Source organism: Durio zibethinus, chromosome 9 (assembly GCF_047325235.1).
Source record: "Durio zibethinus cultivar Kanyao isolate XHJ-2024 chromosome 9, ASM4732523v1, whole genome shotgun sequence".
Lineage (NCBI taxonomy): Eukaryota > Viridiplantae > Streptophyta > Magnoliopsida > Malvales > Malvaceae > Durio > Durio zibethinus.
In genome coordinates, this window is record NC_143170.1 from 26,084,512 (window position 1) to 26,099,471 (window position 14,960).

The 14,960-nt window shown below is 28.6% G+C and overlaps 1 pseudogene; it reads right to left on the bottom strand.

The window, feature by feature from the left end:
* Nucleotides 1–580: 580 nt before the first annotated feature.
* On the bottom strand, nucleotides 581–3,469 carry LOC111303509 (uncharacterized; annotated as a pseudogene).
* Between the last annotated feature and the right edge of the window lie 11,491 nt (nucleotides 3,470–14,960).

Consider the following 14,960-nt stretch of genomic DNA (forward strand, 5'->3'; position numbering starts at 1 on the left):
AATTGCAAAAGCAAAAAGGAGCAGTAATTCATGAACATTGCTGCCAAGTATGTGTCAGATTAGGCCCATAATCAGCGCAGACCATCTGGGTCAATTTGAGTCAAATTACGGTTATGGAATTTAGGGACAAGTGATTAAACCTTAATTTGTGCATCCATGAATTGAACTAAGTTTTTGAATTGAGTTAGGCTTAATTGTCATTTGGTTGGATCGGAACGCTGATTAATATTCAATACGGTATATCTTTGGCTCTCTTGTCAAGGATTCAATCATAAAACACAATTGTGATGCAGTAGGAATCCATTGCATCACCCTACCATCTGATCCTTTCAACTGATATTGTGTTAGTACTGGTTTTATTGTGCTGAACTAATGACCTAAATTGGAGATGTGGTCTAATGTAATCTTTCCTTGTGGTATAGTCATGAACTCGGAGCTTATCACAATTGTTCACATATTTTCCTTTAAAAGGTAATATTCACAGGTTTGAAGCTTAAATTTTAACATCTGCAATCATTTCTCTTATCACTGTACTACGAAATTTTTTGGAAAAAAAAAATCATGAAGTTTTCCAACTGAGCTTAGTCTTCGGACGAAAGGATGCATATAAAATTAAAATCACCAGGGAACTGACTACTAAGTATGAGAGACAGAATGGAAGTGAGATGGGTTGTCATGCTTTATGATAGGTGACTAAACAATCACCTATGAGCTCACATGCCATCCTTGTGTACATTATAAAAATGCTTTTATCTTCCCCCATGACTTCACACACCAATTCAATCTTCAATACCTCACTCATTTCTCCTTTGGTGCCAAGAAAAGATAATTGCCATAAAAAAACAGTTGCTTTTCATTGAAAAGTACATTCCAAATGTGACAAGGAGAAGCTCGAAATATTCAATTACAGCATCCAAGTTTCTAGTCATAACAGATCAACGAGCCAGAAATTTTGCAGCAATGGAATGCCAAGAAGCAAAAATAAGAATGAATAGACAATGCAAGAACAAAATGAAGTTAATGGAAAACTTGTAAGATTGAAGAATGCCTACTTCAACGACTAATAAGCAGCAGTACCTTTGGTGATTTCTTGAATTTGTAAAGAATGAATGAAATAATATGCAGAAACTTTATTTTTGTACTCTACTGTGTACATTCTTGAATCTTTATTGGAAAACCAAGACGATGAAAGGATTTGGAAACTCAATTAGAAATCAGCCCCGCTAATGCTTCGTGCTTGTGGCTGCTTCCAACCCACCAAGGCTTGAACCCCAAATGAACACGGTTTCTTCTTCAACAGGAGCAGGCAGATTAAGATCAAGAAAGTCACGAATTTCCGGAATTGGTTTTTGAATTACAATTGTTTGGTTTTCTTTTGCCTGAGCGATCAAATGAGATCTCTTGTGACCACCTAAGGCTTGGCCTGATGGGAAAACCTTGAGACAAATGGGGCACTCATGTCCTTTGCTCCTCTTATCATCACTGTCTGCAGCTAAATGAGCAATGGGAGTTTCATTGCCAATTGATTTGACAAGCTTGCTATCGGCTGTTGGGTCGGGAGAGTTTTCAGTTTCAATGCTATTTTCACTGCTGTCAATTCTTGAGGCAAAGCAGCCGTTGATTTTCTTATGGCTAGCTCTATGACCTCCGAGAGCTTGGTAAGAATGAAAGATTTTGCTACAAGTAGTGCATTCAAACTTGCTTCTCTTATGAGGATCCTTACAGAATTCAGAGTCAAGAACATCAGCTGTCAATTTGTTCACAGAACCTGATTTCAGTTCAGGATCATAAGAGCGACCTGGTAACTTTCTCCTGCTTGAATTCAACTTATTGGAGCCCAGTTGAGCTCTATTCACTCCTGTTTGTTCAGAAACTTCGCTTTCACTTTTATTCACTCTAATAACCCAAGTTTTTGACAGCTCAGATGCGCAAAATTCTGATTGTACACCCCCAGTTTGGAAAGTCTCAGAATCCACTATAGCAGATTCTAACTTCTTCTCTTTCTGTTTTTTCAACTTCTGGACCTCCTTACCATTACAGATGGAAGCTTTAATCCCAATTTTAGCTTCCAAAAACACAGAGTTATTATCAGAAGATTCGGCAAAAGAATTCAAGCCAGCCCAATGACCCACATCTCTAGAAAGCATCATCAAGCATAAAGCAACCTCTTCTTGTTCTTGTTCAATTTCCGACATGAAAGAGGAAGCATGGTTACTTAAAGAGATTGAAGAATTTTCAGTACACATGTACCTTGTTTTTCTTTTGGATCTCCTCCCTTTACTTGGAGCAGCAGTTTCATTGTCAGATTGGCTATCCATTACCAGCTTTTGGTTAGCACTGGTCCAAGAATCTTGCTCCTCCAAGCTATTATTGGAAGCTCTTTCTTTCTCTGAATGACACTTTATGTGACCAAACAATGCTTTCCAAGATCGGAAACCTTTGCCACACTCTTTGCAAACCTTGTCATGAACTGAAGTGTCTTCACTTGAATCTGCTAGTCTCTTTGTCTTCTTGTGTTTCTTTCTGAGGATATAACCACCATTAATCCCAGCTTCAAGGCGAGTTTCAGTGTCAGCATCATTGACAACATTTTTGACAGAAACAAGCTTTTTCTTGATGAGTTTGTCATCTGTTTCAGCTGAATTATTGTTGGTAGTCATGTGAGACCTCATATGTCCACCCAAGGATCTACCACAGGGGAAGCTCTTGCTACAAAACTTGCATACATGCTTGAATTCTTGATCTTCTTCCATTGAAAAATACAATTACACAGTTCACAAGAAAAAAAAATTGAAACTTTAAATCTGGTCAAAGAATTGGAAACAATGCTTCAATTCTTGATCTCATTACATCTAGAAGAAAAGCCAGATGGTAATGAAACAGAGCACTTTAAAGATAAAAATAGTAAGACCCCAGATCAGAAAATTAAGGTAGCAGCTGAAATTTGGTTGCACACATGTTCAAAATGACGGTTTTTCCTGACTAGAAAAGAAACCATCTCAGATTTCATAGAATTCTGAGGAAAGAACAAGATCTGGTAGCTCAAAAGAAAGTGAACCAAAGGCCTAACTGAATTAAGTATACTGGCCAGCTTTTTTTCTCTCTCAATATGGTTTCTTGGGGTAGTTGAAATATGAAGAAAAGATCAAAATTCTGAAGAGGTGGGGCACTTTTTTTTTTAGTTATTCTTTCACACACAGTCTCTCTCTCTCTCTCTCTCTCTCTCTCAAAACTTGATCATATTTGGAGGAGAAATCCATGCATGGAAGCAAAGATGAAAAAGAGGTAAACGAGAGAGGAAAGAGAGCAGCAGCATGTGTACTCAACTGAGAATCCTACGCCATCCCCAAAAATCCAGTGGGTGTAGTTTGTTCAGTCGAGCACCCCAATGGTTAAGGAACCTACTAAAAGAACAAATTATGCCCTGCCCCCCCTAACTATTCTTTCCTTTGTCTTGCTATTAAGGTGTAGCTGGCCCCCCACTCTCTCTTTCTCTCACACACCCCCAGCCCCAAGTAAAAGCTTCTACTCTCCAGCCATTATCCTTTTTTCTACCTCCATTTTTCATACTTCATATAGAAAAGAAATTGAGTATTTCCTTTTTTTCTGCTGATGGGATCCCTAACCAAGGCCAAGGGCATGCATATTTGTTGTACTTTTGGGGTTAAAATTGGATTCACAACCTCTAAATAAAATTTTTTTAGTAACATCTGAACTAATATGTTTATTTCAGCTAAGATAGTGCCATTTGGAGTGATTTGATTGGGTGGTGGGACGTGGGGAAAGGGTGTGTACTTTGAGAAGATTTCTTACAAATGAGTATACTTTCATCTGCTGCAGGAAGCCTAGTTATTATGTTGGCATATTTGTAAGCATCCCAAATGCTTCACAAAATAATGCCTCATCTTTATCTAATTTGTTTCAAAAAATTTATATTATTCCTCTGGAATCAAAGCCAAATAGGTCCATCTAAATTTCCTAGAAAGGATCAAATAATTTTTAACTTGAATTTGGAAAGATATAGCCGATCTTTTTCTGTAAGACTAATGGATTAACAGAAAAGAAAGAAATCTGGGCAGCCATTTTTGGAAAGAAAGAAAGTTATTTTTGGCTTCAGCAGGTAGTTTCGTTGAAATATCTGAATCTGGCACCCTCCATTTACTAAAATCTAATAAAGTTCTAGGAAATAAAATAATACAAGAAAGTAGTATTTCATATCATTTTCAATACCATCATGGTGATTTAATCACTGAAATAATCTTATTACTCAGTAATTTATAATCGCTTTATTTGATTAACAATTACAAAATAAAAATTATTGTGTTTGATATTATCAAATATCAAATATTATTTTATTTGTAAATACGAAGAAACTATACAATAATAATACTAGACATTCACATTTTGTTTGAAAGATCACTGCTAATCCCATATAACAGTACCCAAACAGAAATTAATTAGTACAAAGCTGTCTACAATTTCTGAGAGCTTTTGCATTTTAAAAAAACAAAAGGTGGGGTTTGGATGTTAGCTCATGTTCACCATTGCATTGTCAGGAATTGTCCAGCAAGACCAACTGTGAATGATGGAGTACAGCCGGCCTTTATTCATGATCATCAAAGCCGGCTTTAATTTCTTTGCACTAACCGTAACGTGAATGTCTTATTAGCAGCTGATAATCGCATCTTACTCGCCATAAATCCTTTCTTTTGTGCCCTTTTTGCCGGCATTTTAGTACAATGTCTAGCTGTAAGTTGTCTGAATTTTTTTTTTCCTCTTTGTTGTTTATGCACTGATAGATGAGGAGGTGTCAAATACAAAATGATTAGGGCAAAAAATGGAATATTATTTGCCTTTTGGCACAATATTAGTATTGTATAGATCATGTGCTTGCACATTATGAATGCCTATGCTGCTGTCCACTGAGTATTTGTACACTATAATGTTTGAACCAATTATTTTAACTGCTTCAGAATGTAACATACTCTCATTTAGATACTATTACTTTATTTAAACTGATAACTGCTGTAGACTATAAAGTACAGACATGTCTGAACTCCTTGCATACCTGTGTTTTAATAATTATCTTTTAAAAATCAACTAAATGTCTATCATAAATATATATATATACATATATATTGATAATTATAATATATAAAAAATATTTTTATTATTGTGTCAAACCATATTCACATTCTGTTTTTCTTAGAAATTTTCATATCATCGTGCTCTTTATTATATCTTATTTGTATTGTGTATCTGTGTTCGTGCTCCATAGGCTATGGATTAAAAAGTATATCTATTTTTATAGGAACCAAATCATTGAATGCAGGTCTGCAGAAATAAAATGAAAAGCAGCAGAATATAATAAAAAATTGCAAAAAGTATGTATCTAGTATTTTTATCAAAACAAAAAGGAAGTAGTTCTAAAAACAACTAAACATATGAAAAAAGGTAAAAAAAAAAAAAAAAACTGTGTACAGATGATGCTGCAGTGAATTTGCTGATTGAAAAGAATTATCAAAAATGATTACAGACGTTGGTTTGCTTACTAAACCTGGCATCTGTTCAGTTTAATAATGAAATTAGTTTTATTTTCTTCAAATTGAGCTTAATTATTTTCTTATTGTTTTTTCAATCTAATTTAATTTCTCTGGCCTTTGCTATACTAAATGCATAAGAAAAATAATCAATCTACTAATATTGAAGAAGCTTCAAAATGATTAGTCACAGTACCTTTATAGATGCATTCTCTAACTTACAAGCCAATTAAATAAATCATCTGACAACAAGAAGATTGAATGAATTGATCAAAGCCATGTATGTGTATGTATTTTGAAGTACATGTATACGGAATTTATGGTAGCTTAATATGAAACATAACCCCCTTCAATCCCTTTTTCCAAGCATAAATTAAGATCAGACATGAAGCAGAAGGGGAAAGGGGTATGCAAATCCAAATAAATTTCTTATTTTAGATCTTATAGAACTTGTATATTGCCAGTCTTTATGGTGACACTGCATTAAATAATTTCTACACTCTTTACATTAATTTTATTTATATAGAGAAGAGAGATCAGTCAACAATATAAATTAATGTTATAAATCATAAATTGTTGCATGTAAGTTGTTATATATAATAATATTATATTTTGAAAGCTATACTTTTATATATATACAATCTTATGACAACAAAATCAAAGAACTTAAAGTTATTTAATTTAATTGATTAGTACAATCAATTTTAAAAAATATCATTAAATTTGACATTCAAATTCTAACTTTTGTAATCATTTTTTCTATTTTAAATTATGACTAAAGAAAATGCAAAATCAAAGGTTGTGCAACCATTTTCTTCATAAATGAATATGGTTGGATATTAACAAGAAAATAAAATGAAAAAAAAAAAGAAAAAAAGTTGATTGGAAGATGAAAAATGAAAAGATGATGCGGCCACGTGGCTTCCTGGGCTAGAAGAACCAAAAGCCTAAGAACTGGTCTAGATGTCTTAACTTTGGAACACAAGGTTTGAGTTACTTTGTTCATCACTGTTTATTATTAAAAGCTTTTAAATGATTAGAATTAAGTTGCATCTATTATAAGCATATTAAGCTTTAATCAAATCATAGTGTTAACTGGGGCATCTTTTACTCCTACTGCTTTAGTGACAATTAAGTTAATAAATCCCTATAATTGAAACAAAACAATTAAATAATAAAATGGGGAAAGTGTAAAAGGGAATTTGTTGTGGAAAAGCGATGAGAATCTTCTCCTTAGGCCTATAGTTTCACTTTGTGAAACCTTTTTTTATTAATGCTTAATAAATATCTAAATTGGAAATTAATTTACTAGTTAGTTTAGAGAACAAATTGTATTAATTGTTGTTATGTGAAAGAATTGGCATCAATCTTACTAATTTTTCCAACAATATACTTTTTTTTTTAATCCATGAAATTCTACAAATCTTGAATTGCAAAATGAAATATAGTATATCTCATGTTTCATTTCCAAGATTCATATATGAAATTTAAATAATGTAGATGCACATACATGTACACATACACATAATATATATATATATATATATATATATTTCTCTTATGTATGGCCTAATCATAAAGGGGGCATGTGTGGCTTGAATAAGAGTCATAATGCTGAATGTGTTAGTGAGGAAGCTGGCTAACTCTAACCACCATTTCTTAGGGTATACTCAAGAGAGTCGATGGATTTGAGTTGAGAGAGAAAATTTTAGAAGCTTTGAAAGAACTAATTAAATTCATGTAGGACCAAACCACCTAGTTAGCTAATATAATTATAATTATAATTATAATTGTAACTAAGCAAAGAGATCTTTTTGCTTAGTTGCATATATATTCCTCTTATCCAATGCCATGTGGGTGTTCTAATTTTATCAAAGATTGGTTCATTAATAGCTTATAACTTCCATAGTCTTCATATATAGCAGCCCATTAATTTTATTAATGTGGGACAACAGTGTATGATAAAACCATAGAAATTATTGAACTTCAATTACAATTAAATTCCTTTTGGATTAATTTGAAGAAACTATGTTAGTGGAAACTGAAAACTCTTAAACTGATATTCAAACAAGTTACTTAACTGAACAGTCAAGTCAGTATTGTACTCAATTAATAGATCATATACCTTTAAAGGATATATGAAATTTTTGTATAAGATCTCAGTTTGAGGGATTAGAAAAATAAAATTATAAATGTTAAGAATTGAATGTCTATTTTACGCGAATCCACTTTCTCATAATAAAAACTCAGTTTTAGATGACGAGTAGTAATATAGACGAGTAATGCTAGATGGTCATGAAATAATATCCTATAATTAGATAAAATAGCATTAAATTAAATTATTAATTTCTCTAAAAAATCAAAGAATTTAAAGATTTATCATCCTCTGATTGTCCATCGAAACTCTTTGAGATTTTTTCATAATTACCCACAGAAAAGAGCTGAACATTGTAGATAAAATTTCTTTGAATCTAATTATGAATTTGTATGTGATTAATTCAAAAAGATATGATAGATGGATATATAAAAAGTTGGTCTCCTAGAGGATATTTCTTGAAAAACAAGATCCTAGCAGCTGGTTTACCTTACACACTTGTAGGGCTACTAAAGTTTGAAAAGGTCAGGCAAGTCTGATCCCAAAGCTGATATTGAAAGGAAAGCAAGAAACCTTAATTTGAAAATAAAGTGGGGTTGGAAGGTTTCCAAGAGATATCAAGGTTTTTCGCATGAATTCTCAAGTATCAAAAGAGTTTATTTTTCTTTGAATTCGATTATAAAATGATAATTTTTTATAAATTTATTAGAATTAATGTAAATAAATTTATTTAAATCAATAATATATATATGTTGAATAAAGTCTAAAAAATATTTTGCTCAAAAAAAATTTTTTTCTCAAGGTTTTTCATAGACTTGCACATAGGTCGAGCTAGATTCGAGTCGGGTTTGACATGATATTTCAGTATTTTAAGTAAGTTCAGACTTGATCCGGTTCGATTTTTCAAGCTTTATTTTTTGTCCAAACCTGTTCCTATATGTAATAATAAAATCCAAATCTACTCAAAAGCATTGTTATTTAAAATTGGAGAAATGATTTTTTTAAATGATTAATTTAACTAATTTAATTAATTTTAATTAAATTTATGAATCATTTGGGCTTGGATTTAATTTAATTTTATTGAATACAATTTAAAATTGAATCATTGTTTTTTATAAAAAAATAGATTTTATCATATTAGAAATAATAAAGCAAATGGGTATTGTTCATTATAAAAAATAAAGCAAACAAGCTTTGTCTCATTATAATAAAATATATATTTTAATTTTCAGGTTTGGTTTGGACCTTAAATGGTAAAATTTAAGTCTAATCTTATTTTTTGATCAGATCTCATTTATTTTTTAAATTTATTTAACGGGCTTAATATTTATGTCTAAATATTTCAAAATTTCGGACGAGCTTTTGGGTTCGGACAAATCCCTTGACCCATGAGCAAGTTTAATTTTTCATAATTGTGATCAAATTGATTAATGATGGTAGTCAAGGCTATAACAAAATCGTGTCCAAAATTGCATGTGTAGAGTTGAAGGTGCTGCTGTAATATTTTATGTCAACTTGCAGGACAACGTATTTTATTATAGTTATAATGACAAAGTAGTAGTTGGTTTTGAAAAAAATTAAGTCCTTGTATTAAAATTAAAATAATGGAGAATAAAAACAAGTAAATTCCAATTTGATCACTGCAGCTTCTGCAGATTAGAAGCGTCTAATTCCAAGTTCCAGCTGCATCGTTGAATTTTGCCACCTAACTACTGCATAAATTGAAATACTTTATATATAGGTTTGTGAATTAGATATTGTTTCTTTTTTTTCTCAAACATGCTTAGCACAAGCTAAACAAGTATTAATTGGTGGTTCAGAAGAAAAAAAAATACAGTTAAATTTACACAAGACTCCGAATTCATTTTTTAAAATACACTGTTTATGAACAATTTTATATATTAGTAAATAAAAAATTTTTAAAAAATTTCCTACACATTTAAAAATTTTTGTTTGTCCATAAAATTAATATATTTATTAATAAATTCTATATTATAAATAAATAATATTTTAAAAAAAATCCTCTACTAAAAAACTTTATGCAATATGAGGTCGTGCAGGAAAGGGAAAAGAAAAAAAACAAACAAAAATGAAGGATCAGCCGGGTATTAAATTAATTCATCAATTGGGACATTTCGTCGTCGCAGACTTCGCCTTTACTCTATCTTTGTAAACCAGCTTCATACTTGGACATTGTTCTGTGCCTGAAGCATTAACGTTTGTATTTTAAGCAATGTTAACGTTGTGAAAATAATTTTTGAATTATAATAAAATATTTTATATAGTATTTAAATATTAAAATTTTTAATATATATAAACTATGAATATATTAATACTACAAGAAATATGACATATAATGACATTAAAAAAAGCATCGGTAAAACCTTAAAATCTATTAGTATAGCACTATAAATTTTATACCGACAGTCAAAATGTGTATTCCGATGAATTTTTAACTATCAATATATCATTTATTGGTATAGACCTATACTAACAGTTTTTAAGGTGTTGGAATAGTTTACAGAAATATACATATGGTTTAAGACCATTAGTAAATATATATTTGTTCATATAGCATCTGTTGTGTGTTGTACTATTATACATTTTATCGACAGTTAACACCCATCAGTATATACTTATATGTTTTAATTTTTTTTGCTTATATCGATGGTTAATACTCGTTAGTATAGATTCATATTTTTTAATTTTTTCAACTTATATTGATGGTGTCTCATTTAGTATATCTTTTACCAACGATCAATACTCGTCAGTATAACCTTATGTGTTTTAACTTTTGCTAACCGTCCATCATGATTGTCAGTATAGCTTAAAATATTTCAATAGTAAAATGCATCAGTATAAATTTTAAGACATTAGTAAAAACTTTTTTTTGAATTATATTTTCAATTATTGATATTAATTTATTTATAATCATAATATGATATGGTTTCATATAAAGTAAAAATATACAAAAAAGTAAAAATATTTAATAACATTTGAAATAAAACAACAACCAAATTGTTTTATAATTCACAAATTTAAAATAAGTCAAGAACTAACATCATTGTACCAAATCCAAAAAAAAAAAAAAAAAGAACAAAAATGTCTATGATTGAATGTCTACAAATATAATGCTCAAAGTTTGCATCAAAGAATCCTCTTAGTGCTATTACTAATGGCTAAACTTCAAATCCTTTATATATATTCTAAATAATTTTTTAAAGATTATTCACATCAGATGCATATTGATCTGCTACAACTCTTGTTTCAATGTCAAAGCCACATAATTCATTTCCTAATCAGCCAAATTGTCATTTAAGAAATTCCTATAAAAGTGAAGTATGCATTAAAATTTCAGATAGAAGAATTTTTTCCTGTGATGTTTTTATCCGAAAGGCCTAAGGATAAACTGCTTACTAGATTAAGAAGAGAAGCTCCTCCTTAGCTACATTTTTCATAGTTACATTTATCAAAAAGCATTAATCCACAATAGAACAAATGAAGTTTTCATTTGTTTTTCCTATTGAAGCTGTTCCATTAATAAAAACAGTGCCGATAATAACATTTTTAAGCTTTTCTCTACTTTTCGAGGTAACAAAGACTAAGCCTAGATTCATCCAATATAGCCAAAAATGCAAAAAAAAAAAAAAGGCATGCTTGATAACATAAAATTAAAATGAAAAAAAATGAAAAATACCTTTGAAAAATGATGAGAGTCTCGATGCTTTAACTTTGATTCGACTCTAAAACAAAATGGATGCCGATGGGTTTAAGTTTGTAGAGTCAGTGAGAGGTAAAGAGAGTTAGTGGGAGGTGAAGATTAGGCTATGGGTACCAACGGGTGGAGAGAGTTGGTGGGAGGTGAAGATTAAGTGTGTAGAGTTGATGAGAGGTGTTTCTAGTAAAAAACGCCTTGAATAATCTTTTACAAAAAAATTCAATAGGGTTATTCAAAGCATTTCTAGCAAAAAATGCCTTGAATAATCTTGTCAATAAATTTTTATAAAAGATTATTGAAGATATTTTTGGCCAAAAATACCTTTAATAATTCCTTCTATAAATTTTTACGAGGGATTATTAAAGGTATTTTTTATCAAAAACACTTTCAATAATCCCTTTCAAATTTTTTTAGGAGATTATTGAAAACGTTTTTGGTCAAAATCACTTTTAATAATACCCTTAATAAATTTTTATGAGAGATTATTGAATGCATTTTTGGTCAAAAATGCTTTCAATAACCCTTTTCAAATTTTGTTAAAGGGATTATTGAAAGATTTTTGAGCAAAAACATCATCAATAATCCTCTTAATAAAATTTTATAAGGTATTATTGAATATGTTTTTGGGTAAAAATGCATTTAAATAATCCTCTCAATTATGACCAAAAACGCCTTCAATAATCCCTTTCAAATTTTTTTAAAAGATTATTGAAGGTTGTTTTGGTAAAAAACACCTTTAATAATCTTCTCAACAAAATTTTTTGTATGGATTATTGAAGGCACATTTTTAGACAAAAACGTCTTTAATAATCCTTTTCAAATTTTTTCAAGAGATTATTGAAGGCATTTTTAGTAAAAAATGTCTTCAATAATTCCCTCGATAAATTTTTATGAGGAATTATTGAAGGTATTTTTGGCTAAAAATGCTTTCAATAATTCTTTCAATAAAATTTTTTGTATGAATTATTAAAAACATTTTTGGTATGCTTTTAATATTCTCTCTCCAAAAATTTTTAAATGGATTATAAACGCCATCAATAATCTCATTCAATTTTTTGTAAGTCAATAGGTTTTTTGTTTTGAGCTTAGACAGTTACGTTAATAACCGTCAGTATATAACATATTTATACTGACGGATAGTCATGTACCATAAAAAAAAGTTTATTTATATTGACAATCAAATAAAGTATTGGTATAAGTATGATATATTCTGACGATATTAAAAATCTGTTAGTAAAAATCTTTTTTACTGATGGAATTTAACAGTTAATAAATAATCTATACAAATTTTTTTTGTATGGATTATTAAAGGCGTTTTTGGCCAAAAACACCTTCAATAATCTCATTCAATTTTTTGTAAGTCAATAGTTTTTTTTTGTTTTAAGCCCATACTAATAGCTATTGATAGATAGTCATATAGCGTCAGAAAAAATTTATTTATATTGACGGTTAAATAAAGTGTTGATTATAATGTGACGGTATTAAAAATCCATCAATAAAAATCTTTTTTATTGATAAAATTTGATCGTCATTATAACAATGTTTTAGTATATAAAAAATATTTTGTAGTGTAATTAATATAATCTTTGGTTTTAATAATATTAGTTTCAAATAATTATGTATTTGATAAATAATTCTTTAAATATTATATTAATTAATAAATTTATAATTTAGATATTTTATTAAAAATTTTTGAAATTCAAATAATAAATTAAATAATCATATGTAATATTATATTATAACATACATACAAATCGGATAAGATTTGTTTAAGTGGATACTTAGGTGATAGTTTTTTTGGATGACACATAAGATAATAATAAATAATTATAATATATATTATCAAATAATCAAATATCAAAAGCTTTTAAACTAAATCATTAAATAATAATAAATATTCAAATATTGATTTGAAAATAAATAAAAGGATATATAATTATTTACTTTATTTAATATTATTCAAATCCATTTAAAATATTCACATTTGCTTAAATTGATAAGAGTATGTATGAATTACTGTTTAAAAATTTTGGTTTAAGGACTTTAAAATATCCATCTTAATACATTTTTTAAATCTTTAGTTAATAAGCAGATAAAACCATCCATTTAAATAAATGGATAAAAACATGTTTAATTATTTATATTTTAAAATACTTGATATAGAATTGAAAATATAATAGATTTGTGATATTCTATTTTATTCGAAACTCTTTTTTTTTTTACTCCTTCCATTCTAGATTTCTTTAAATTCTTCGTTTAAAAGTATTTTTTTCATTCATATTTCTTTTTCAAAACTCTATTTTCTCCCTTAAATTTCTCTATTCTTATTTTCTTTTTACAATGATTTATACGATGAATAAGAATAAATAATGGATATTTTCATAGTAAGAAAAAAGAAACATTTGTTTTTGTTTCCTTAATGTATGTAATTTTTTTTAAACAAGTTTTCATTTCTTGATTTTCATGTAATTTTTTTGTTAATGTATATTAGTTCTATTGCTGCTACTTTAAATTCTATTATATTATGGTGATAAAAATTTTAAATTGGAGTTTTCTAATCATTTTTTCTAATGAATGAATTTTTTTTTTATCATGGGTACATGTATTCATGAAGAAGATAAATATTTAAGGGATTAAGGAATAGTTTAGAATCTGACGAATTTTTCTCGGTTCGACTTCCTACATCACATTTTTTTCTTCAATTTCAAATTTCTCTATTCTTTTGATCAGCTTCATTATTAAAATTCAATTACATTTTATTTTAATTATTAGTTTTTCTTATAATTTATTGGGATCTATAAATACGTACTACATTTGGATTTTATGTAAACTTTTTTTTTTTATAAAGCAAATTTCACTTTTTTACCAATTAAGCAATTAAATTTATGAAATGAATTTAATTAAAAATTTCAATGTTTTAAATATTTACTAATATACTTTTCTAAAATTAAGATGGAGATCAAAAAGTTATTTGAAAATTTTGTTGATAAATTATATTTTGAAATTTTGTACTTTCAATTTATGAAATTAAAAATCAAATAAAAAATTTTAACATTAAATATATAAATTTAATTAAAAATAAAAAAGAGAGAAGATACAAATATTTAGTGATAAAAACAAAAAGTTGAATCTAAACAAATTTTATGTAAATTTTTAATGAATTAAATTAAATATTATTATAAATAAAAAAAAATACCGTGCATTTGCATTGGTAAAAATAGTTTTTTTTTTTTAATTTTTTATAATTCCATTGCATTATCCCTTATCCATTCTTTTAGTTAAAAGACAGAACACGTCAATTAGTTTAACAAAAACTCTATATAAATTACACATATATCTAAACTTTTTTATAAGAGAAGTCAGCGTAATGCGGGACGTTAGTCCAATTTATTTGGGATGATCAGATACCACCTTTACTAAATCCATTACTAATGGTTCGCTCGAATATGATTACTTTTTATTTGTTAAAAAATAAAATGCATCATTAACTTAAAATCAATTAATTTGAATTAACGTAAAAATCCCATATAAATCATATTCATCCAAACTTTCCACATGGGAAGCCATCCTTTATGCCTTCAAGTATGCTCATTCAGAAAAATCACGT